General features: G+C 37.6%; 1 pseudogene; it reads right to left on the bottom strand.

The window, feature by feature from the left end:
• Positions 1-457: 457 nt before the first annotated feature.
• Positions 458-18,109, bottom strand: LOC141540811 (uncharacterized; annotated as a pseudogene).
• Positions 18,110-22,584: the final 4,475 nt, after the last annotated feature.

The following is a 22,584-nucleotide window of genomic DNA, read 5'->3' as shown; positions in this document are numbered from 1 at the left end:
GAGAGAGAGAGAGAGAGAGAGAGAGAGAGAGAGAGAGAGAGAGAGAGAGAGAGAGAGAGAGAGAGAGAGAGAGAGAGAATTCACCAAGGCATTGGAATCCTTTCATTTCCAGGAAACTTTATTTGGAATTGGATAAACACTAAGACAAAGACCAATCAGAAACAAGCTCAGTAAGAAAAGCTCATTGTGAGCTAAACCCATGGTCGATATTGTTTTTCTCAAGGAGTAAAATTTTGTGACCAAAGTCAGTGTGGAAGACAAGGAAGTTGTGGGGGAATTGTGAAGAATCGTGTTACATAGATATAAATTAAATGAGAATTTGGTAACCTCCTAAGAGGATGAATGCAAGAGAAAGATGGAAGTGGGGTGTTGAGTAGGTAGTGATCACTAGAAATGGTCTCTCCTGGCGGAAAAGTTGTAATTCTGTTTGCCCTGAAGAAGGTCTTTGTGAAGGAAATCAGTGGGAAAAAAAGCTGTGCTGGCTGTCTGAGAGAGGATGGGGAGGGTAGGCATTTGAAGAATGGTGTGAGCAGAGCTCAGCAGCAAGAGCCACAGCAGTTGGGCGGCAGCAGGTGGTTCTGCAGCAAGTGGTCTGGCAGCAGATGGGGCGGCAGCAGGGTTGGCAGCAGCAGGGACGGCAGCAGCATGGGCGGCAGCAAGGTTGGCAGCAGCTAGAAATACAGCAGCTGGGGCGGCAGCAGCTAGAAGTACAGCAGGTGGGGCGGCAGCAACATGGCTGACAGCAGCTAGAAATGCAGCAGCTGGGGCGGCAGCAGGGCTGGCAGCAACAGGGGCGGCAGCAGCTAGAAATACAGCAGCTAGGGCGGCAGCAGCATGGCTGACAGCAGCTAGAAATGCAGCAGCTGGGGCGGCAGCAAGGCTGGCAGCAGCAGCGGAGCCACAGCAGCCAGAGCCACAGCCTTGGCCACTGCAGGTGGAGCCACAACAGGAGCTGACCATGGTGTTGGTGGATTGAGGTTCTGGGTTGGTTTGCAGCTGAGGGAGGTTCTTGAGTTTGGATGTCCCCCTGGTCTCAGAGACCTCTTTTATACCCACCTTCTCAGCAGTTGCTGGTGCCAGGTCCTGTTTATTTCCTTGTTTTTTGAAGAAAACGTGATGACCATATTAGTAAGTGCCAGATTTTACCTGAAATGTTTTAAAGGTAATGACTTTTCCCGTTATGATTTTCCAATGTATGGTTTATTGCTGAGCCACCCCTCCTCTGTGATGTGCACCTTAAACATTTCATCCTTGTTTGGACAGCTCTCCTGGGGAAGCTTTTTCCTTCTCTAAATCCTAAAGATGCCTCTCTTCAATCTCATCCCCCTAGATTTGGCCACTGGGGCCAGGGAGAACAAACCTACTTCCTAGCTTCACCATGCATCAAAGAGATTCTCGTGGATTGTCAATGCTTCCTTCTTGGGGAAATAAATTGAGAAATACATTCCCCTCCTCCTTGTGCTTTTGGGTTGATGCCCACAAGAAGGCTGACCAATTAAGGAAGATTTTTCTCTTTGGATGTAGAACAGGAAAACTTCCTTGTAAGGGCACAAGTGGTTGACGTCACAGAAGTTTTGTGTTCCAATGAAGCAAATGTACTTGAGGCTCAGAAGGAATGAATAGTGGTTCCTTATTTACAGAGTTGAACATAATTGGTCTGGAACTTACTTTGGAGTCAACATCAAAGAAGTGAGAGATATAATTATGCTATGGCTGATTATGATATTAATAGATGCCAAAATAAAGGGAGTGATATGAGATTAAAGAAGGGAAGAGTAGATGAAATGAGAGTAGAGGAGAATAACAAAGAGCACGGAAAAGGAGGGAAGCACACATTGGCTGATTATGGAAGACAAAGGAACAGCTAGAAATACTGGAAAGGTAGCTGACAGAACTGAATGGAAAGGGGTAAAAATAAGATTCGGTTATGAAAGGGAAATCAAGGCAATGGAGTGGTAGGATATTTTCAATAAAAGGGAAGGTATGTGAAGGAGGAAATATGAAGTAGAAACATGTGAAAGGAGTAGAAGGGTAGGTATGAAAGGTCAAAAGAAGAATAAAGGCAATGCAAATATTTATCTCCCTAGCCTTTTTGGTACATATGGAGGAATATGACTATGAAACTGATCAATATGTTTCCTAATTTTGCTGATCATTGTCTTTTCTCTTAATTTTTATTTTTTGAAATGATCAGTTATGTACAGAAAGAGAGAAGTCCTTTTATCAGTGATGTTGATCCAGAAATATCAAGACAAATTTGTAAAATTTTAAGATATGCTTAAAGAAAGTATGTCATACTAGAGAAAAGGAGAGCATAAGAGAGTATAGTAGAAGAGAAGAGAGGAAAAAAGAGCAGAGGAAAAGAACAGAGTAATGAGATGAGAGAAGCGGAGAGATGAAGAGAGGAGAGAAGAGATAGAGGAATATCATGGAAGATAAAAGAATAGATGGAATATAGGAAAAGAAGCTGACTGACCTGAAAGATAGCGAGTAAAAATAAAGTTTAAGGAATGGAAGGAAAGAAGGCTGAATGGAATTTAAATAGATTTGATGTGAAGGAGATGTGCTGTGAATCTCCATTTTTGTTCTTTCTTTAAAAGCAAATCTCCATTTTTATTCTTTCTTTAAAAGCAATAGACAATTAAGTACAGAAAGAGATCATACTCAACTTGTAAATGAAATTAATCCAATATGTATAAAGAAGAATATGTAAAAGTTTAAGTTCTTGCATGTTGCTGGAAAAAAGTGAGGATATCTTCTGAGGTCTCCTCTAAAGCCCTTCTTTAAATTCAATTTAATAATGCTTCTAGATTAAATGAGAAATTGCAGAACCTAGAAAAGAATAGGATAAAGCAATTTCCCACACAAGACGCATTTGAAGGTTGACATGAAAAGTCTACTGTACCCAAGTTAAAATGAACTACAATCTAGCACTGGCTATGCCCCACAAACTAGCAGTAGTACTTGGGAGCAACTGAATCTATGATGACAATACAGTTTCTGGGCTTCTGAGGCACAAAGAGTAAGAGGATCCAAATAACTGGTCTGAAGAAGCTAATAAGGGTCCATTGGCTGACACTTGGGGCTGGAATTTTTTTCAGTGTTCACACTTGCAAATGGCTCATACTCTTGGGCCTCAGCCTCAAGACAATGAAGAGCATTGTTGTACCATAATTTGTTCCCTCAAGAAAGCTGGGATCCAGCACAGTTGAAGGATCAAAAAAGGTGCTGGTGGTCTAGATACTTTAGCAATGTACAAAAAAGCCTCCTCCATTCTAAAGAATTCATTTATTATGCAGACAACAGAGAGCCTGAAACCTTTTTCTTTTTGTTTTTGGGTAATAATTCTGATAGAAGTGAAAGATGGGTTCCTCCTAAAGAGGCTCATGCAGCTATCCTTACTTTGAAACAAGACCAAAAGATGCTACACATTTCACAGAAGCTTTTGAGGAAGCTGTTATAAGAATTCTTGCTACTGAGGATAGATCCGATCACTTTGTTCAGTTCACATACAGTCATTGTTCCCTGAAAGCCTAAACCTAGTTCATCTTCTTGTTGACTATTGAAAAGATTTGCCAGTGTAGCTCGAATCAACTCATTTACAAAATGGGGCAGGGGAATGGGAGGAAGAAGACAGCAAATTCAGTTCTTTTTTTAGGTATTTAAAAAATTTTAAACTTTTTATTTTTTTTCTTTTCTTTTTAAAAAACATTTCAAAACATATGCACAGATAATTTGACAGCATTGACCCTTGCATAGCTTTGTGTTTAAGATTTTCCCCTCCTTCTCCCTACCCCCTCCCCTAGGTGGCAAAAAACCCAATATAGGTTAAACATGTTAAAATATATGTTAAATCCAATATGTATAAACATATTTATACAATTCTCTTGATGTACAAGAAAAATCAGATCAAAAAAAGAAAGCAAATGAGTAAGAAAACAAAATGCAAGGGAACAACAACAAAAAAGTGAGAATGCTATGTTGTGATCCACATTCAATTCCCATAGTCCTCTCTTTGGATGATGATGGCTCTCTTCATCACAAGGTCATTGGAACCGTCATCAGTCATCTCATTGTTAGAAAAAGTCACATTTGTCAAGATTGATCATCATATAACATTGATGCTGCTGTGTACAATGATCTCCTGGTTCTGCCCATTTCACTTAGCATCAGTTCATCATAAGTCTCTCCAGGCATCTCTAAAATCATCCTGCTGATCATTCTTATAGAATAATAATATTCCTTAACACTCATATACCATAACTTATTCAGACATTCTCCAACTGATGGGCATCCACTCAGTTTCCAGTTTCTTGCCATTATGAAAGGGGCTGCCGCAAACATTTTTGCACATGTATGTCCCTTTCCTTTCTTTAAGATCCCTTTGGGATATTGACCCAATAGAAACACCACTAGATCAAAGAGTACACACAGTTTGATAACTTTGTGAACATAGTTCCAAATTGCTCTCCAAAATGGCTGAATCCATTCACAATTCCACCAACAATGTATGAGAGTCCCAGTTTTCTCACATTCTCTCCAACATTTGTCATTATCTTTTCCTATTATCTTAGCCAATCTGAGAGGTATGTAGTGGTATTTCAGAGATGTCTTCATTTGCATTTCTCTGATCAATAGTGATTTAGAGCACTTTAGATTAGAAATGGTTTTAATTTTTTCATCTGAAAATTGTCTTTTCATATCATTTGACCATTTATCAATTGAAGAATAGCTTGAATTCTTATAAATTTGAGTCAATTCTCTATATATCTTAGAAATGAGACCTTTATCAGAATCCTTAAATGTAAAAATGGTTTCCCAATTTACTGCTTCCCTTATGATTTTATCTGCATTAGTTTTGTTTGTATAAAAACATTTTTAACTTAATATAATCAAAATTATCTATCTGGTGTTCAATTATGAGTTCCAGTTCTTCTTTGGACACAAATTTGTTCCTTCTCTACAGATCTTTTATGTTCTTCTAATTTGCTTATAATATCACTCTATATCTAAATCATGAACCCATTTCACCCTTTTCTTTGTATAGCCTTGGCAAAGATATATTCAAAACTCCAACTCCACCGTGGACACAATTCATTCACAAGTAAAACACTTTTCAAAAACACCTCTGGAACAACCTGTTTTCAAAATGAGTCCTTTAGGAATTAATGGATTGAACCCCAAACATCTCTGTGTAATAGCTGTGGAATGATCTCACTTTTCATTTATTGGCATGAGTAGGCCTGTTTTCCTGCATATTCAAAGATGAATGTGCTACACAGAGTTACCATGACTTGAAGTGTAGTGACTGGTTCAGTTCACAAACTTTACAGGATATACATGCTATATTCATTCCATGTACAGGGTTAATGAAGGGGACAACTAAGTGGTTTCTTGATCAACAACTCCAATCTCTTTCTTTTGAAGTCAGGGAGTTCCTAATGTGACACTGTTATACTTAGCCCAGGTTTAATTTTCTCCATTTCCATGAAAGCAAATTACTTTGTACCATGAAAACTTTTCTTAGGCTTATATTGCTTAAATTAAAACAAAATAGTGACATCTTTGGTTATATTTTCGATGTGGTTTTTTTTTCTGAAGGTTCAAAGACCACCTTAAGTGAAATTGTATCTTGCCAATCCTATAGAAATAGGTAGACAGGTAGGTAGATAGATGAATAGTAAGCTAGCTAGCTAATTAGTTAGTTTGATAGATAGATAGATAGATAGATAGATAGATAGATAGATAGATAGATGAATAGATGGATGGATTGACAGAGGTTGGGAGGGTAGTTGAATAGATGGATGGATGCATGGATGGATGGATAGATCATCCCGCCTTAAAACCACAAGAGCATCTTGAAAAAAGGGTTGAATCTGTGCCCTTCCTATTTGGAACTGTAGCAGAGAAGGAGTCTGGTGACTGTTCTAGCACCATGCTCTTCATGAGCATCCTTAAATTTCAAATTCTCTTCTTTAGCAGTTTCTAAAATTATTCTAAATGGGACATGCTGATCACCAAAGGACATTTTAAAAAAAATTAAAAGTAAGAAAATATTCTCTAGAATTGGTTTCAGCCTTTTTAGGTCCTCCTGTTTAAATTCATCTTGAGTCAGTGTGGATTGTACAATTGTCCTTTGTAATTCTGAGCATGTTGAAACTTTACTAGTGATCTCCTCTTGCTCTTCTGTGAATTCCTATTTATTGTGTCCAGCCTGAGAATTTTTCTGAAGATGTCTTGCTGATGTCTGCTACTATTCTATCACCTCCACCAGCAACCTCCAGGAATCAATGTCAGCACTGCTTCTGGAGCTGGTGTTCAGTGCTGAAAAAGGTTTTAGACCACCTCTGACATGGCTGATTCAGTCTTTTTCCAGTCCCACTTTGCTGATCCCTGAAGTCTCTAGGGAGTCATCATCACTGCTTACTCTGTGCCATGCAAGGGACTTGGAGGAACTGCTTCATTCACTGCTGCTGCTACCCCCTAATGTTTATTTTTAACATGAAAAGAAGAAAGGAGCTCACATATTCATTTGTTTCTATGACCAGTAGAAATCTCAATCAAGCTGAACCCTATTGCCCATCAATGATCATCAATGACTCAGAAAGGATTGCGAGGAAGCCCACTGTCCCCATATCTATTCATCGCTTTAATTGTACATGAAATGTCAGTGAATACACACACACACACACACACACACACACACACACACACACACACGTGTGTGTGTGTGTGTGTGTGTGTGTGTGTGTGTGTGTGTGTGTGTGTATGAAGTGATTATTATGTTCTAGGTACAATATTATGCCTTGGGGATACAAATAATGGAGACACCACATAAAACAATTATGCAAAAACAAGCTATATGTAGAGTAAATTAAAATTAAGGGACAAGAGGGGTAGGCACTAGAATTTAGGGGGATCCAGACTTTTCTCAAGTCCATTTAACTCTAGAAACAAGGAACAACTTACTAGGAACATTTTCATGTTTTCAGGAACACCTCTTAAAAGTATCTTCTCCAAATATGAACTATATCTCTCTCTGTGAGTCACAAGATGATACATAGACAGGAGAGAGTGACATCAAAGGCTGGCCTATGGCTGTCTGTCACATGAGCACTAGAAGTTGGAGGCAGGAAAAAATAAACAGAGGTGATAGCCTTAACTTGATTCAAAAGAAGAGCTCACATCACATGTTCAGACATAGATGGGGAGAAGGCACTAAAATTACTCTGAGTGGGACACGCTGACCACCAAAGGACATTTGGTGAGGTCACTTCCAATTCTTATATTCTGTGTGACCCAATGGTATGGATTTAAACTGATATAGAGAAAAGTGGATGAATCCTAACAGGTTAGAGGAAATAATTTTTCCCATCATTAAAGAAATTAGCCAATTTGAGGCTCATTTTCCCCTTTTTGCTAAACAATAATGAGGAAATAAGCTATTACTGGTGATGATGGCTGCCATTCAGGATAGTATAAAAGAGCCCTGTGGGATTAGGAGACTTTGAAACAAGTTATTCACTCACCTGGAAACAAACCAGACACTCAATCCACCAACATCATGTCCTGTTGTGGCTCCACCTGCTGTGGCCAAAGCTGTGGCTCTGGCTGCTGTGCCCCCTGCTGCTGCCGAACTTGCTGCTGCTTCCGGCCTCCCTGCTACCAGAGCACCTGCTGTAGGACCACTTGCTACAGGCCCACCTGCATTGTGTCCACCTGCCCCCGCCCCAGCTGCTGTGGGTCCAGCTGCTGCCAGCCCTGCTGTGGGTCCAGCTGCTGCCAGCCCTGCTGTGGGTCCAGCTGCTGTCAGCCCTGCTGTGGGTCCAGCTGCTGTCAGCCTTGCTGCCGCCCCAGCTGCTGTGGGTCCAGCTGCTGCCAGCCCTGCTGCCGCCCTACTTGCTGCCAAACCACCTGCTGTAGAACTACCTGCTGCCGCCCAGCCTGCTGTGGCTCCTCTTGCTGCTAAATGTATGGATCATGCATGATTGCTCACTATTTTCACACCATTCCACAGAGGTATCAGTTCCTTTACTGATGTGACTCAGTATGAGTAAAGTTTGTATAATCAGCCAATTATAAGCTGATCACACAAGAGACCCATTTGGAAACCTCCATCAGTGGCTGGCCATTTAAATTTCTTCTTCAGTGCAAGCTATCACCTCTCTGTTGGTCTTTTTCCTCTTGCATGATCAACAGCTTTTAATTTAATTTTAAGCCTCCCAAGTCAAACTCTAACCTGATCTTCCAACCTTCTGCCTTTCTTCTTGGCCTTCAATTCACCAGACTATGCTGCTTGAGAAGAAAATTAACTGCTATACTTTATCTCTATGATTTTAGTACTGAGATTCCAAAAATATTTCCTTCCATGATTCCCTCTTATGCTGATTTTCCATTGCCTCCATGCTTGGCAATTTCTAAATAAAACTCAGATGTCCTGGCAATAAACAAACAAACAAAAAAAGCAAAGTGGCCTTGCTTATTCTTTCCTACTTTGTGTTCTTTCTTAGTACGTGGGCAATTCATAGACTCACACTGTCACTGGATTTCAGATTTCAAAGAATCCTCAGCACCCATCTAGCTCCTCTGCATAAAGACCTTCACTTTTAAAAAATAGAATTTTGGAGGTGGAGCCAAGATGGTGAAGTACTGGCAGGAACTTGCCCAACTGGTTTACCAAACTGCTCCAAATTTCTTTAAATAATTAAACACATTTTAGAACCTCAGACTATATATAAATATAGAGTAGAACATTTTCTAGCCAAAAGCAACTTAGAAGCTCACCAGAAAAGGTCTGTGACACTAGGGTTGGTATCCTGTGGCAAGGCAGATTGGTGCAGCCCCCAACCCAGCCCCAGCTTGGATCAGCAGCAATACTGGTAGCTTCCAGAATTCTCAGCCTAGAGACACCAAAGTGAACGTGGGAGATCAGTTAAAAAAAAAAAAAAAGGTACTATAGCCCAGTGTGTAATCCCAGCACAGCCCTGGTCTGTCATGGGTTGACCAGCTGAAGGCTTCTGGACTTCTGAGACTAGAACACCAGGGAGGTCCAAAGATTAATGGAGATTTTCTGGGGCAATGAGGTTGGGATCTGATGTGCAGTTTCAGCACCACCCCAGTCAGTGGAGCCCAAGCCCTGGGCAGTGGAGTTCCAACCCCGGCCATCACGCAAGATCTTACAGCTATAGTGGGCTGTAACACTTAACAGCTACAGGGCAGAAAGGAGTGCTTGTGTTCAGTTTCCTAGAAGGATTTTTAAAAACAGTTACACAAAACCCCTGAAGTGAAGTGCACCTTCCACCATGGAAACAGAGGCCTCCTTTAACAAACTATTAAAAGCAGAGTAATACACTAGGAAAATGAGTAGAAAACAAAGAAAGTTTCTGACCATTGAAAGTTATTATGTTGACAAGGAAGATCAAAACACACTCTCAGAAGATGATAAGCTTTGACTCCTATATCCAAAGCCTCCAGGAAAACTACAAATTTGGCTCAAGCAATCGAAGAGCTCAAAGAGGATTTTGAAAATGAAGTTAAGCGATATACAGGAAAAATTAAAGAAAGAATTGAGGGAAGTGCAAAAGAATATACAAAAAGCTAATAAGGATAAGAATGCCTTAAAAAGCAAAATTGGTGAATTGGAAAAGGAGGCACTTTTGTATAGTGAACTTTTTTTCATTGAGGGAAAAAAATTAAAAAATAGAATCAAGCAAATGGAAGCTAATGACTATAAAAAATCAAGATGCAATAAAACAAAACCAAAAAGAAAAAGAAAAAGAAAAACAGATCCAGGAGAGATAATTTAAAAATTATTTGTCTACCTGAAAGTCATGATCCAAAAAAGAACATGAACATCATCTTTTAAGAAATTTGTCTTAACACTTAATACTTCCTAGCTGTGTGACCCTGGACAAGTTACTAAACCCCAATTGCCTGAAGAAAAAAAAGAAGAAGAAGAAGAAATTTGTCAAAGAAAACTGTCCTGACATTCTAGAATCAGAGGTAAAATAGAAATTGAAAGAATATACCAATCACTTCCTGAAAGAGATCCCAAAATAAAACTCCCAGGAATATTATGGCCAAATTCTGGAACTCCCAGATCAAAGAGAAAATATCGCCAGCATCAGAAAAGAAAAAAAAAAAAATTCAAGTATAGTGGAGCCATAGTCAGGCTAAGACAAGATTTAGCAGCTTCTAAATTCAAGAACTGCAGGGCTTATAACATGATATTCCAGAGAGCAATGGAGCTAAGCTTGCAAACAAAATCACCGACCCCAGAAAAACTGATTATAATCCTTCAGAGGAAAAGATGGTCATTCAATGAAACAGAATTTTCAAGGGTTCATGATGAAAAGACCAGTGCTGAATGGAAATCTTGATTTGCAAATACAGGACTCTGAGAAGCATAAGGAGATAATCAGGAAAATGATAGAATAACAGACTTAAGGTTTATCTGTTTACATTCTTACATGGAAGGATGATATTTGTAACTCATTAGAACATTCTTATTATTATGGCATTTAGAAGGAGTATATAGACAGAGAGCATGAGTGAGTTGAATAAGAAGGGATAATAATTTTTTAATGAAATTAAGGGGTAAAAGAGGAATGTACTAGGGGAAAGGGAAAGGAAGAAGAGGAATGGTACAAATTATCTGTCATTTAAAAAAAGAGGCAAGAGAAAGCTTTTACAGTAGAAGAGAAGGGGGAGAGAAGAGAGGAAATGTGTGAACCTTCCTCTCATCAGAATTGGATCAAATAGGAAATAACATACATATTCAATAGGGGTATAGAAATCCATCTTATCCTGAAGGAAAATAGGAGGGGAATGGGATATGGGAAAGGAGGGAGGATAATAAAAGAGAGGGTATATTTGGGGAGGTAGTTCTCTACTTGTCAAAACACTTTTGAGGAGGGACAAGGTGAAAGGAGGAGAATAAATGGGAGGAAATACAATTAGCAATAGCAATTGCAAAAATAATTTTCAAAGCAAGTTTTTCTGATGAATTTTATTGTTCTCTGGAAAATGAGGAGCAGGATGCTCTCAGGAAAAAAAAAACTTGGAAAATCCTCCATGAAGAAAGGGAAATATACTGTATACAATGTAATAGCAATTACATTTCAACTGGTCTGGAATATAGATCAAAGTCTGAATATAGATCAAAGCATTCTCTATTATTCTCTATCTCTCTATTTTTGACAATTTTTCTTGAGGATTTTTATTTTCATTAGGGTAGGAGAACATTTTTATTCCACAATTTGACTTTTATGGAAATCTTTTGAATAACTTCACATGTGTTTTTTTAATTGTGGGTGGACATAAGAGAGAACCTAGAACTCAAAAATCTTTTTTAAAATGTAAAGACAATTCTTTTGAATGTAACTGGGGAAAATATTAAATAAATAATTTAAAAACAAAAAAATAGCATTTTGCTTTTTCTCTCCTTTACATGTCAAGAAAATTTTGGTATTCATTTTTGCAAATCTTTGAGTTCCATATCTTTCTCATCAAATTTTTATATTGAAATTCATCAGCAAACATTATATAAAACAGAGATAAGCTAGTTTTGCCAGTAAGATCAGGGCAAAGCAATGATTACCCATTATTAACTCTACTATTCTCTACTGTAATATAAATGTTAGCTTTAGTAATAAGAGAAGAAAAATAAAATAAAATAGAATATGCAATGAAGAAATAACTTTATTTATTTGCAGATTTGCATATTTGCATTATTTGCAGATAAAAGTATGCTTAGACAATCATAGAGAATCAACTAAAAACTACTTGGAATAATTAACAATTTTAGTAAAGTTTTGGTTATAAAATAAATGATCACATAAATCATCAGGATTTCTATATATGACCAACAAAGCCCAGCAGCAAGAGATAAAAATAGAAATTCCATTTAATATAAAAATAGACAACATTGGGAGTCAGCCTATCAAGACAAATCCAACAATTATATGAACACAATTACAAAATACTTTTAATACAGATAAAGTCAGATCTAAATAATTGGGGAAATATCAACTGCTCATGGGGAGGCTCACCCCATGACAATTCTACTTAAATTAATTTACTTATTTAGTGCCATGCCAATCAAACTGCCCAAAGTGTTTCATAGGACTAGGAAAAATAATAACAAAATTCATCTGGAAAAACAAAAGGTAAGGAATACCAAGGGAAGTAATGAAAAAAATGCAAAGGAAATAGGACTAATCATACCAGATCTAAAATTATATTATAAAGTGGCAGTCATCAAAGCTAGTTGGTACTCTCTCAGAAATAGAATGGAGGATCAGAGAAATAGATTATGTATACAAGATATAACATCAATGTTAGATAAATACAAAGACTCCAGTTTCTGGGATAAGAATTCAGTATTTGACAAAAACTACTGGGAAAACTGGAAAATGGCATTGAACACCTCGGCATTGGAATTGAAAAGCAAGGAATACTTAACCTGACAGATCCATGGAGAAGAGAAGAATTTATGAATGAATGAGAAAGAAAGCATTACAAAATGTCAGATGAATAATTTTAAATACACTAAATTAAAAAGATTTTGCACAAACAAATCCAAAGCAATCAAAATTAGAAGGAAAGCCAAAAGCTGGGAAACAATTTTGACAGGAAGTGCTTCTGATAAATACCTTATTTCTAAAACATAGAGAGAACAGAATCAAATTTATAAAAATATAAATCATGCCCAGATGACAAAAGATCACAGGATCTAAACAGGCAGTTTTACGATGAAGAAATTAAAGCCATTAACAGTCATATGAAAATGTTCTAAATTACTATTGACTGGAGGAATGCAAATTAAAACAATCCTGAAGTACTGCCTATCAGACTGGCCAACATGACAAAAAGAAAGAATAATCAATCTTGGAGAGGTTGTGGGAAAATTGGGATATTAATGTACTTTTGGTGGAGTTATGAAATGATCCAACAATTCTGGACAGGAATTTGGAACTATGCCCAAAAGGCAACCAGACTGTGCATAATCTTTGACCCAATAAATACCACTATTAGATTTATATCCCAAAGAAATCATAAAAAGAGGGAACGGGCCTACATGTACAAAAATACTTAAAACAGCCCTTTTTGTGTTACAAAGTACTAGAAAATGAGGGAATTCCCCTTAAGTGGGTACTAGCTGTGCAAGCTGGGGTATATGAATATAACTGACTACTATTGTGCAATTAGAAATGATGTACAGGCAAAGTTCAGAAAAATCTGGAAAAACTTATATGAACCTAATGCATAGTGAAATAAGCAGATTCAGGAAAAGACAGTACACATTGTCAGATGTGCTGAGATGTTGATCAGCTCTTGTGATGATCAACTATGATTGATTCAATTCTTCCCAACAACAAAATGATCCAACACAATTACAAAGAATCAGAAAGCAAAATGCTTTCCATAACCAGAAAAAGAACTGATGGATTCTGATTGTATATTGAAGATATTTTTTCACATACTTTATTCTTTCTCATATTTTTCTACCTTTGATCCATTTCTTCATTCACAACTATGATTAATATGGAAATATATTTTATAAAATAGCACCTGTATAAACCATAACAAATAGTCTAATATCTTCAGAAGAAGGGGAGAGAGGGAGAAAGATGTTAAACAAAAAATCTTGCAAAAATGAATGTATGTCACTTCCAGCAAAGATGGCAGAGAGGACACATGCATCTATCTAAGCCCTTGCCCTCGAACTACTTTTCTTCATGATATGGCCTCAGAATTAGTACTTAAATGAAAAAACTCACAAATACATTACCAACAGAAGATATCCTCTAAATTCCCCAGAAAAGGTCTGTTTTTGCTCACAGGCGGGGACAGTTAGATCAAGTACAGACCTCAGGCAGGCAGCGAGAGAGAGCATGGAAGGAAGCTAACACTGAGCAGGGAAGAGGGGGTGGGGTGTGATCGCAGCTGTCTGAAAATTTGTGGAGACAACTTTACCCAGTGTAAGCTACTTTGCCCTGGCAGCAAGCGATTATTTCAGCAGAGAAGCTATAAACACAGGGGTTAAAGACTTCATTCTTGAAACATTACGGTCTCTTGGGATGTGACCACACCCACCCAACATCCAGAATGACTCAGCACCCTCTCAAAGTCTCAGAGAGTGGCCACTGCGGGCACAATGGCCACTCTCTGAGACTCTGAGAGCATGCAAGCTTGGTAACACCACAGTGCCCAAAAAGCAGACCACATTTGCTTTTTTTGTTTGTTTGTTTTTTTGTTGTTTTCTTTGATTTTTTTGTCAAAATGAGTAAAAAATTTTTTAAAAATTTTTTCCACAGTATATATGCATGAGTAATTTTTTTATAATATTATCCCTTGTATTCATTTTTCCAAATTATCCCCCCCTCCCTCTACTCCATCCCCTTGATGACAGGCAATCCCATACATTTTACATATGTTACAATATAACCTAGATACAATATATGTGTGTAAATACCATTTTCAGACTTCAAACCCTGAGGAGACTAAAACAGAGTGTCTCCAGGTGAATCCCCAAAGGGGAATATGATCTGGTCCCCACCACACAAGACGCTCATAGAAGAAATAAAAAAGGCTCTTACAAGAGAGCTAGAATAAAATTGGGGAAAGGAAAGGGAAGCTTGGCAAAAAGGTCTGGATAAGTCATCCCACTCATTTAAAGATAGAGTGAAAAAAGAAATCAAATCCCTGAAAAACAGAATTAGTGAATTGGAAAAAAGAAAAGAGCTCAAAAAATCAAATTGGCAAAATGGAAAAAAAAAATTCCATAGAACAAAACAACTAATTTAAAAACTTAATTAAACAATTACAAAAAGAAAAAAAAAGTAAATGAAGAAAATAATTCATTAAAAATCATGATTGAACAAATGGAAATGAATGACTCGAGGAGACACCAAGAATGAGTCAAGCGAAAACATTATTGAATCAATAAATAAAACTAAGAGTGGGTTTTATGAAAACAAAACAAAACAAAAAACAAAATAAATAAACTCTTAGTAAATCTGATTTAAAAAGGAAAGAGGAAAATCAAATTGTTAGTCTTAAAAATGAAAAGAGAGAACTCACCACTAATGAAGAGGAAATTAGAGCAATAATTATGCCAATAACTTTGGTATGTGCCAATAAATTTGATAACTTAAATGAAATGAAAGAATACCTTCAAAAATATAGCTTGTCCAGGTTAACAGAGGAAGAAGTAAATTGTTTAAAGAGTCCCATTTTAGAAAAAGAAATAGACCAAGCTATTAATCAACTCCCTAAGAAAAAATCCCGAGGAGCAGATGGATGTGTATGTGAATTCTACCAAACATTTAAAGAACAATTAACTCCAATGTTATATAAACTATTTGAAAAAATATGGATTGAAGAAGTCCTACCAAATTCCTATTATGACACAGGCATGGTACTGATACCTAAACCAGGTCACTTGAAAACAGAGAAAGAAAATTCTAGACCAATCTCCCTAATGAATATTGATGCAAAAATCTTAAGCAAAATGATTACAGAAAATCATCCCCAGGATAATACAACATGATCAAGTAGAATTTATACCAGGAATGCAGGGCTGGTTCAATATTAGGAAAACTATTAGCATAATTGACTATATCAATAACCAAATTAACAAAAAACATATGATCATCTCAATAGATGCAGAAAAAGCATTTGATAAAATCCAGCATTCATTCCTATTGAAAACACCTGAGAGTATAGGAATAAATGGACTTTTTGTTAAAATAGTCAGGAGCATCTATTTAAAATAATCAGTAAGCATAATATGGAATGGGGATAAACTGGAACCATTCCCAATAAGATTTGGAATGAAACAAGGTTGCCTACTATCACTATTACTATTCAATACTGTATTAGAAATGCTAACTTTGGCAATAAGAGTTGAGAAAGAGATTAAAGAAATTATAGTTGGTAATGAAGAAATCAAATTTTCATTCTTTGCAGATGATATGGGGTTAGAGAACCCCAGAGATTCTGCTAAAAATATATTAGAAATAATCCACAACTTTAGCAAAGTTGCAGGATACAAAATAAATCCACACTATGTTCAAAAAGTTATCAAACTCTGCATACTCTTTGATTCAGCAGTATTTCTACTGGGCTTGTATCCCAAAGAGATCTTAAAGGAGGGAAAAGGACCCAAATGTGCAGAAATGTTGTGACAGCTCTTTCTGAAGTGGTTAGAAACTGGAAATTGAATGGATGCCCATCAATTGGAGAATGGTTGTGTAAATTGAGGTATATAAATGCTGTGTAATATCATTGTTCTGTAAGAAATGACCAGCAGGATGAATACAGAGAGGCTTGGACAGACTTACATGAACTGATGTTAAGTGAAATGAGCAGAACCAGGAGATCATTATACACTTCAACAACAATATTGTTTAAGGATATATTCTTATAGAAGTGGATATCTTTGACAAAGAGAAGATCCAATTCAGTTCCAGCTGATAAATGATGGACAGAATCAGCCACAGCCAGAGAAAGAACACTGGGAAATGAATGTGGAGTACTTGCATTTTTGTCTTTTTTTTTTCCCCCAGGTAATTTTTGCCTTGTGAATCTGATTGTTCTTGTGCAACAAGGGAACTGTGCAGATCTGCACACATAAATTGTATCTAAAATATACTTTAACATGTTTAACATGTATGAGACTGCCTACCATCTAGGGGAGGGGGTGCAGGGAGGGAAAGGAAAAGTTGGAATAGAAGTGAGTGCAAGGGACAGTGTTGAAAAATTGCCCATGCATATGTTCTGTCAATAAAAAGCTATAATAAAAATAAATGTTATGTGGGGAAAAAAATTCTATTTTTTAAAAATGAAGGTCTTTATGCAGAGGAATTAGATGGGTGCTGAGGATTCTTTGAAATCTAAGTTGCTTTTGGCTAGAAAATGTTCTACTCTATATCTATATATAGTCTGAGGTTCTAAAATGTGTTTAATTATTTAAAGAAAGTTGGAGCAGTTTGGTAAACCAATTGGGCAAGTTCCTGCCAGTACTTCACCATCTTGGCTCCACCTCCAAAATTCTATTTTTTAAAAGTGAAGGTCTTTATGCAGAGGAGCTAGATGGGTGCTGAGGATTCTTTGAAATCTGAAATCCAGTGACAGTGTGAGTCTATGAATTGCCCACGTACTAAGAAAGAACACAAAGTAGGAAAGAATTAGCAAGGCCACTTTGCTTTTTTGTTTGTTTGTTTATTGCCAGGACATCTGAGTTTTATTTAGAAATTGCCAAGCATGGAGGCAATGGAAAATCAGCATAAGAGGGAATCATGGAAGGAAATATTTTTGGAATCTCAGTACTAAAATCATAGAGATAAAGTATAGCAGTTAATTTTCTTCTCAAGCAGCATAGTCTGGTGAATTGAAGGCCAAGAAGAAAGGCAGAAGGTTGGAAGATCAGGTTAGAGTTTGACTTGGGAGGCTTAAAATTAAATTAAAAGCTGTTGATCATGCAAGAGGAAAAAGACCAACAGAGAGGTGATAGCTTGCACTGAAGAAGAAATTTAAATGGCCAGCCACTGATGGAGGTTTCCAAATGGGTCTCTTGTGTGATCAGCTTATAATTGGCTGATTATACAAACTTTACTCATACTGAGTCACATCAGTAAAGGAACTGATACCTCTGTGGAATGGTGTGAAAATAGTGAGCAATCATGCATGATCCATACATTTAGCAGCAAGAGGAGCCACAGCAGGCTGGGCGGCAGCAGGTAGTTCTACAGCAGGTGGTTTGGCAGCAAGTAGGGCGGCAGCAGGGCTGGCAGCAGCTGGACCCACAGCAGCTGGGGCGGCAGCAAGGCTGACAGCAGCTGGACCCACAGCAGGGCTGACAGCAGCTGGACCCACAGCAGGGCTGGCAGCAGCTGGACCCACAGCAGGGCTGGCAGCAGCTGGACCCACAGCAGCTGGGGCGGGGGCAGGTGGACACAATGCAGGTGGGCCTGTAGCAAGTGGTCCTACAGCAGGTGCTCTGGTAGCAGGGAGGCCGGAAGCAGCAGCAAGTTCGGCAGCAGCAGGGGGCACAGCAGCCAGAGCCACAGCTTTGGCCACAGCAGGTGGAGCCACAACAGGACATGATGTTGGTGGATTGAGTGTCTGGTTTGTTTCCAGGTGAGTGAATAACTTGTTTCAAAGTCTCCTAATCCCACAGGGCTCTTTTATACTATCCTGAATGGCAGCCATCATCACCAGTAATAGCTTATTTCCTCATTATTGTTTAGCAAAAAGGGGAAAATGAGCCTCAAATTGGCTAATTTCTTTAATGATGGGAAAAATTATTTCCTCTAACCTGTTAGGATTCATCCACTTTTCTCTATATCAGTTTAAATCCATACCATTGGGTCACACAGAATATAAGAATTGGAAGTGACCTCACCAAATGTCCTTTGGTGGTCAGCGTGTCCCACTCAGAGTAATTTTAGTGCCTTCTCCCCATCTATGTCTGAACATGTGATGTGAGCTCTTCTTTTGAATCAAGTTAAGGCTATCACCTCTGTTTATTTTTTCCTGCCTCCAACTTCTAGTGCTCATGTGACAGACAGCCATAGGCCAGCCTTTGATGTCACTCTCTCCTGTCTATGTATCATCTTGTGACTCACAGAGAGAGATATAGTTCATATTTGGAGAAGATACTTTTAAGAGGTGTTCCTGAAAACATGAAAATGTTCCTAGTAAGTTGTTCCTTGTTTCTAGAGTTAAATGGACTTGAGAAAAGTCTGGATCCCCCTAAATTCTAGTGCCTACCCCTCTTGTCCCTTAATTTTAATTTACTCTACATATAGCTTGTTTTTGCATAATTGTTTTATGTGGTGTCTCCATTATTTGTATCCCCAAGGCATAATATTGTACCTAGAACATAATAATCACTTCATACACACACACACACACACACACACACACACACACACACACACACACACACGTGTGTGTGTGTGTGTGTGTGTGTGTGTGTGTGTGTGTGTATTCACTGACATTTCATGTACAATTAAAGCGATGAATAGATATGGGGACAGTGGGCTTCCTCGCAATCCTTTCTGAGTCATTGATGATCATTGATGGGCAATAGGGTTCAGCTTGATTGAGATTTCTACTGGTCATAGAAACAAATGAATATGTGAGCTCCTTTCTTCTTTTCATGTTAAAAATAAACATTAGGGGGTAGCAGCAGCAGTGAATGAAGCAGTTCCTCCAAGTCCCTTGCATGGCACAGAGTAAGCAGTGATGATGACTCCCTAGAGACTTCAGGGATCAGCAAAGTGGGACTGGAAAAAGACTGAATCAGCCATGTCAGAGGTGGTCTAAAACCTTTTTCAGCACTGAACACCAGCTCCAGAAGCAGTGCTGACATTGATTCCTGGAGGTTGCTGGTGGAGGTGATAGAATAGTAGCAGACATCAGCAAGACATCTTCAGAAAAATTCTCAGGCTGGACACAATAAATAGGAATTCACAGAAGAGCAAGAGGAGATCACTAGTAAAGTTTCAACATGCTCAGAATTACAAAGGACAATTGTACAATCCACACTGACTCAAGATGAATTTAAACAGGAGGACCTAAAAAGGCTGAAACCAATTCTAGAGAATATTTTCTTACTTTTAATTTTTTTTAAAATGTCCTTTGGTGATCAGCATGTCCCATTTAGAATAATTTTAGAAACTGCTAAAGAAGAGAATTTGAAATTTAAGGATGCTCATGAAGAGCATGGTGCTAGAACAGTCACCAGACTCCTTCTCTGCTACAGTTCCAAATAGGAAGGGCACAGATTCAACCCTTTTTTCAAGATGCTCTTGTGGTTTTAAGGCGGGATGATCTATCCATCCATCCATGCATCCATCCATCTATTCAACTACCCTCCCAACCTCTGTCAATCCATCCATCTATTCATCTATCTATCTATCTATCTATCTATCTATCTATCTATCAAACTAACTAATTAGCTAGCTAGCTTACTATTCATCTATCTACCTACCTGTCTACCTATTTCTATAGGATTGGCAAGATACAATTTCACTTAAGGTGGTCTTTGAACCTTCAGAAAAAAAAACCACATCGAAAATATAACCAAAGATGTCACTATTTTGTTTTAATTTAAGCAATATAAGCCTAAGAAAAGTTTTCATGGTACAAAGTAATTTGCTTTCATGGAAATGGAGAAAATTAAACCTGGGCTAAGTATAACAGTGTCACATTAGGAACTCCCTGACTTCAAAAGAAAGAGATTGGAGTTGTTGATCAAGAAACCACTTAGTTGTCCCCTTCATTAACCCTGTACATGGAATGAATATAGCATGTATATCCTGTAAAGTTTGTGAACTGAACCAGTCACTACACTTCAAGTCATGGTAACTCTGTGTAGCACATTCATCTTTGAATATGCAGGAAAACAGGCCTACTCATGCCAATAAATGAAAAGTGAGATCATTCCACAGCTATTACACAGAGATGTTTGGGGTTCAATCCATTAATTCCTAAAGGACTCATTTTGAAAACAGGTTGTTCCAGAGGTGTTTTTGAAAAGTGTTTTACTTGTGAATGAATTGTGTCCACGGTGGAGTTGGAGTTTTGAATATATCTTTGCCAAGGCTATACAAAGAAAAGGGTGAAATGGGTTCATGATTTAGATATAGAGTGATATTATAAGCAAATTAGAAGAACATAAAAGATCTGTAGAGAAGGAACAAATTTGTGTCCAAAGAAGAACTGGAACTCATAATTGAACACCAGATAGATAATTTTGATTATATTAAGTTAAAAATGTTTTTATACAAACAAAACTAATGCAGATAAAATCATAAGGGAAGCAGTAAATTGGGAAACCATTTTTACATTTAAGGATTCTGATAAAGGTCTCATTTCTAAGATATATAGAGAATTGACTCAAATTTATAAGAATTCAAGCTATTCTTCAATTGATAAATGGTCAAATGATATGAAAAGACAATTTTCAGATGAAAAAATTAAAACCATTTCTAATCTAAAGTGCTCTAAATCACTATTGATCAGAGAAATGCAAATGAAGACATCTCTGAAATACCACTACATACCTCTCAGATTGGCTAAGATAATAGGAAAAGATAATGACAAATGTTGGAGAGAATGTGAGAAAACTGGGACTCTCATACATTGTTGGTGGAATTGTGAATGGATTCAGCCATTTTGGAGAGCAATTTGGAACTATGTTCACAAAGTTATCAAACTGTGTGTACTCTTTGATCTAGTGGTGTTTCTATTGGGTCAATATCCCAAAGGGATCTTAAAGAAAGGAAAGGGACATACATGTGCAAAAATGTTTGCGGCAGCCCCTTTCATAATGGCAAGAAACTGGAAACTGAGTGGATGCCCATCAGTTGGAGAATGTCTGAATAAGTTATGGTATATGAGTGTTAAGGAATATTATTATTCTATAAGAATGATCAGCAGGATGATTTTAGAGATGCCTGGAGAGACTTATGATGAACTGATGCTAAGTGAAATGGGCAGAACCAGGAGATCATTGTACACAGCAGCATCAATGTTATATGATGATCAATCTTGACAAATGTGACTTTTTCTAACAATGAGATGACTGATGACGGTTCCAATGACCTTGTGATGAAGAGAGCCATCATCATCCAAAGAGAGGACTATGGGAATTGAATGTGGATCACAACATAGCATTCTCACTTTTTTGTTGTTGTTCCCTTGCATTTTGTTTTCTTACTCATTTGCTTTCTTTTTTTGATCTGATTTTTCTTGTACATCAAGAGAATTGTATAAATATGTTTATACATATTGGATTTAACATATATTTTAACATGTTTAACCTATATTGGGTTTTTTGCCACCTAGGGGAGGGGGTAGGGAGAAGGAGGGGAAAATCTTAAACACAAAGCTATGCAAGGGTCAATGCTGTCAAATTATCTGTGCATATGTTTTGAAATGTTTTTTAAAAAGAAAAGAAAAAAAATAAAAAGTTTAAAATTTTTTAAATACCTAAAAAAAGAACTGAATTTGCTGTCTTCTTCCTCCCATTCCCCTGCCCCATTTTGTAAATGAGTTGATTCGAGCTACACTGGCAAATCTTTTCAATAGTCAACAAGAAGATGAACTAGGTTTAGGCTTTCAGGGAACAATGACTGTATGTGAACTGAACAAAGTGATCGGATCTATCCTCAGTAGCAAGAATTCTTATAACAGCTTCCTCAAAAGCTTCTGTGAAATGTGTAGCATCTTTTGGTCTTGTTTCAAAGTAAGGATAGCTGCATGAGCCTCTTTAGGAGGAACCCATCTTTCACTTCTATCAGAATTATTACCCAAAAACAAAAAGAAAAAGGTTTCAGGCTCTCTGTTGTCTGCATAATAAATGAATTCTTTAGAATGGAGGAGGCTTTTTTGTACATTGCTAAAGTATCTAGACCACCAGCACCTTTTTTGATCCTTCAACTGTGCTGGATCCCAGCTTTCTTGAGGGAACAAATTATGGTACAACAATGCTCTTCATTGTCTTGAGGCTGAGGCCCAAGAGTATGAGCCATTTGCAAGTGTGAACACTGAAAAAAATTCCAGCCCCAA

The sequence above is a fragment of the Sminthopsis crassicaudata genome, chromosome 4 (genome assembly GCF_048593235.1).
Source record: "Sminthopsis crassicaudata isolate SCR6 chromosome 4, ASM4859323v1, whole genome shotgun sequence".
Classification (NCBI taxonomy): Eukaryota; Metazoa; Chordata; class Mammalia; order Dasyuromorphia; family Dasyuridae; genus Sminthopsis; species Sminthopsis crassicaudata.
This window is presented reverse-complemented; position numbering and strand designations above follow the sequence as displayed.